This window comes from Rutidosis leptorrhynchoides, chromosome 3 (assembly GCF_046630445.1).
Source record: "Rutidosis leptorrhynchoides isolate AG116_Rl617_1_P2 chromosome 3, CSIRO_AGI_Rlap_v1, whole genome shotgun sequence".
Taxonomy (NCBI): domain Eukaryota; kingdom Viridiplantae; phylum Streptophyta; class Magnoliopsida; order Asterales; family Asteraceae; genus Rutidosis; species Rutidosis leptorrhynchoides.
Window position 1 is genome coordinate 183463054 of NC_092335.1, and position 4973 is coordinate 183468026.

General features: G+C 32.0%; 1 non-coding gene across 1 annotated transcript; it reads left to right on the top strand.

The window, feature by feature from the left end:
* The first annotated feature begins 543 nt into the window (after window positions 1–543).
* Window positions 544–650, top strand: LOC139903745 (small nucleolar RNA R71). Its single transcript, XR_011778540.1, has one exon. It is a non-coding gene; the product is annotated as a small nucleolar RNA R71 (small nucleolar RNA).
* Window positions 651–4973: the final 4323 nt, after the last annotated feature.

The following is a 4973-nucleotide window of genomic DNA, read 5'->3' on the forward strand; positions in this document are numbered from 1 at the left end:
TCAGGTGGAAATGGAGGTTGGTTTCTATTGAAAAAGCCAGGTGGTCCATTTCTTTGAAAAGCAAAATTCTTCGGGTTTTGATATCCTGGGTTTGCAGGTTGATAATTAGAATTTCCTCCTTGAAAATTTCCTTGTCTTTGATTGGCCATAAAATTAACTTGTGCTACTGAGTTCATTGGCCGATCATTGATATCACAATCCTTTGTGAAATGTGGTTTTCCACAGATTTCACATCCTACTTTTAATGCTAAAACTGTTGAATTTAGTTTCTCTATTTCTCTTCCAAACTTTTTGAATTGATTCGACAGTGAAGCTATGGTTGTGTTGTTGTCTTCATTTTCTTCAAGGCTTTCCACCGTCCTTCTAGGTAGTTGATCTCTAGACGATGTCCATTCAAAAGTATGAACTGACATGTCTTCTAACATGTCATACGCTTGATTTGGTGATTTGTACATAAATACTCCTCCAGCAGATGAATCTAATATACCACGAGTATGTTCATCAATACCACGATAAAAAGTTTGAACTATTTGCCCTTTTTGCAATCCGTGTTGCGGACAATTTCGTAACATTCTTTTTAATCTTTCACATGCATCATAAAGAGTTTCATCCGACTTTTGTTTAAAAGTGGTGATTTCAGTTCTAAGTCTTTCGGCTTTTGCTGGTGGGAAAAATCGGGTAATGAATTTTTCTCTTAATTCGTTAAAAGTTGTGATAGAATCAAGTTTTGATGCTTTCAACCATCCTTTTGCGTCTCCGATTAACGAGTACGGAAAAGTTCTTAACTTAAATGCATCTGAAGAAACATCTTTGTTTTTGTACAGTTCACATAAATCTTCAAACGCTTCTAAATGTTCTATCGGATTATTATTAAGTCTTTCGTCGAATTGATTTTCACGAACCATGTGCATAAACTGCCCCTTGACTTCCCAGTTTTCAGCCTCAATTTCAGGTCTTCTTATAGGTGCAAGTGCGAGAGGGGGAACAGTTTGTTTGGTATTCCACATCGGTAGATCATTTGGATCAGGTGTTACTTCAGCCATTTCTTCTTTAATGACGATGTTTCAGGTTCAGTTTTGATTTCTGGTTGACCACTAGTGTTTCCTACTTGTTTTTTGATATTTTTCAGTGTTTTCGGTTGACTAGTACTACCTAATTTTTTTTGTTTTTCTTGTTTTAATATTTTGTTCAAGTTTCTTTCAGGCTCTGGATTAAGTGCAACGAGTTTAGGATTTCCTGAACGGGTCATACAATTGAAAAATTGTATGTAGTCTTGAAGGATTTATTCACTAAGTGTATAAACATTGAACTTTCTTGAAAATGAATTTTCACGAAAGGATCGAATAACTAAAAACAATGATAAAAACCTTTAAACAAACAGATTTTCCTTCTGATTTTGCCCACGTTTTGAATAGCCAAAAGATGCAGCAGAGGGGCAGGATTCGTTTGGTCTCAATATAATTGAGTACTGTTTGGCTCTAATAACCCAGTCCACGTACAAATCCAACTATTACTACGAATCAGAAAAATTATCTATTTATTTAACTGCCAACTTCCCCGGCAACGGCGCCAAAAAGTTGATGTGCTTGAAGATCGTGTCCTTTTATTTTGATCGAATTTAGATTGAATTTATTACATGAATTAGTTGTGATTATATGGTGTTCTTATGATTTCGGATTGATTTCACACATATAGGCAACTTTGTCCTATCCGTATAGTAATAGTTTATTTGGTAAATCCGGTTCGTTCCACAGGGAAATGGAGTTTTCAAGGTTTTAATCGCTAAAAGTTAATCTATTAAAAGGGGGATTTTGGATTAGGGTTTACTACTTAATTGAACGGAATTTAAATTTAACTAAAACGAAATAACTAAATTAACGACAATAAAAATACAATTTAAATAATTTGACAAAATAGAAGAAATAAGGTTTTTCATGGCAATATAGCAAAATAGTAAAAAGTAATTAAAATTTACTATATGGTAAAAAGTGAAATTGAAGAGATTTAAAATAAGGTAAAGTAGTGGCTACTAAAATATGTCCTCTCTGGATTTATGGATTGTTTTTAAGTCCGATTACGATGTTTTAATATATATCCTTATAATTTATCTTTCGATTTATAAAGATTTAATTAACTAAAACTAAATCTCACTTTCGTTTAGATCTCGTTTTAGTGAATTAAATTATACCCCGACTATTTAAATTGAGATTTAATCCAGTTTTTACTTTCGTTAAAACCAAAATTATAACGGTCTTACCCTTTTTATAATTACACGATTATATAAACTGTAATATTACCCAAACCATCGAATCACACTTCTAAATTGTTATCAATAATTTGTCCATATGTCTGTCTAGATCACCGAGGTGTTGAAGCATAATTTATGTCAATTTAATGCACTTTCGTTTATCAATTTTAATAAATTATGTGATAAGGGTGAAAATATTAAATTATATAACAATGGGTCGGTGATTAAACTTAATATTAAAAATAGTCAAAGTTACATCATAATATTATAATATGGTTCAATCCATTTGTCCAGAGGTTCTACATTTTAGTTACCACTATGGATATTTAGTTGTACATTATAACGGCGTAAAAATATAAATTATATAAAGTGGACATGGTAACAATAATAATAATAATAATAATAATAATAATAATAATAATAATAATAATAATAATAATAATAATAACAATAGAAATAATAACGATAATAACGATACGTGAAAATAAAGTTAGGACGTGGAGACTTACAGCGAGTTGGAACGGTAAAAAGCGATATTATTAGCGTAGTGGTACACGGACAGAACTCCGATTTAAAACCCGTAAATTAAATGTTACAATAACCTTATTATTAAAATAAACTTAAATTAAAATTATAATTATAAATATAAATATAAGTATGCAGAGAAGAAATGAAAATATTGTGTATAAAGCTCGAGCAAACTGGCTTTTTATAGATATGTGGCCTGCTATAGTAACCCAAGCGATCGCATGGGTTTTATGCCTATTTCCCATGCGATCGCATGGCCGCCAGATCCAGCTCACAATTTTTTGGATTTTTACTTGTCGACATATTATAAATATATATATAATATATAAATAATTTATATAATTATTTAAATATTATATTATATTCTTGTGCATAGTTGACTCATAATTTTGGCTCCGATGTCTCGTACATTTACGCCCGGTTTATGTCTCAGTCCCGGTTTCGCGAACGTCTTTTAGTACAATTTAATATCGTGTAATCTGCGTTCCGCGACTTGCATTCTTGTCAATCTTTAGACATTTTTCTTCGATAATTTAAACCACTTGGAGTGTAACTTGTACGTTTGAGCATTTTGGATATTTTTCCCTTTTAAATCTTCGTTTTCGACTTTAAATCTTCATTTTTGAGCGATCTTCGTCTTTCGTCTTCACACTTATTTATTTAAACAATTACAACTAAAAATAAGGAAATTACAATTAAAAACATTACATTTTGGAACGATATTGTGACTAAATATATGTTCGTTTTAAGCAATATCAGTTTCTTCATTGAACTGTTAAAAACGGGTTCATCTAATTTCGTATCACCAATGGGGTTCTTTGTTATCGGATCATCATTAAGTGTTTCTTCATCTTCCCCACACTTATGCGTTTTTATTGGTTTAACAGTTTTGGTTGGTGGAGATCTAAACTTTCGGTTCACAAAGGTGACCGATTTATCACCATCCCTAAGTGTCATTCTACCTTCTCTTACATCAATGAATGCTTCGGTGGTTGCTAAAAATGGGTGACCTAAAATTAGAGGAATATCAATGTTTTCCTCCATATTAATAACTATGAAGTTTGCAATAAAGGTCAAACTTCCCACTTTAACAAGTAAATTATTTGCTATTCCAACCGGGTGTTTAATGGTTAGGTCAAATGATTGAACACCTATTTTGGTTAGTTTTAATTTACCCATACCTAATCTTTTGTATAAGGAAAGAGGCATAATATTTGCACTTGCTCCTAAATCTGTGAGTCCATTATATATAGCACCATCATTAAGCAAGCAAGAAATGATAAATTCACCCGGGTCTCCTACTTTAGTAAGTCGAGTTGGTTTGTTAACCTTTTTCAGGTGTTCTTTTCTTGGTTCTTTCACTTCTATTTGAACTTCTTTTTCTTCATTTCTTGGAATGGGAGGTTTGTATAGAAATTCTTCTTCATCACTCCAATTTGAATCCTCCCCATTTTTCAATTTTGATTTTTCATATGTTGTTGATAACATATTTATGTTTTCATTTTGAAGGTTTTCTAGGGTGGTGAAATTATGATTGACTTCATTGTCAACTTCCATCGGACCATGTATGTAATGTTTAACTCTGTGACCATTAACTTTAAATTCAATCCCATTTGAATTTATTAATTCTACTGTTCTGTATGGGAAAATTCTTTTGACTATGAATGGTCCAGACCATCTTGATTTCAATTTTTCAGGAAATAGCTTGAATCGTGAATTAAAAAGAAGAACTTTATCTCCTTCCTTAAATTCTTTTGAAATTCTGATTCTTTTATCATGCCATTTCTTCGTTCTTTCTTTATAGATTAACGAATTTTCGTATGCTTCATGTCTTAATTCTTCTAATTCGTTTATTTGACTTAATTGTAGACGTCCAGCTTCATGTAAATCAAGATTACATGTCTTCAAAGCCCAAAATGCTTTGTGTTCAATTTCTACTGGAAGGTGACATGCTTTTCCGTAAACGAGTTTAAAAGGTGTGGTTCCAATTGGAGTTTTGTAGGCTGTTCTAAAAGCCCAGAGTGCATCCTCCAATTTCATGGACTATTCCTTCGGATTTGATCCTACGGTTTTCTCTAGAATACGTTTTAAAGCTCGGTTGGTATTTTCAACTTGTCCACTTGTTTGTGGATGATAAGCGGTTGAGATTTTATGAGTTACTCCATATCTTTTTAGAACTTTCTCAAGTTGATTGTTA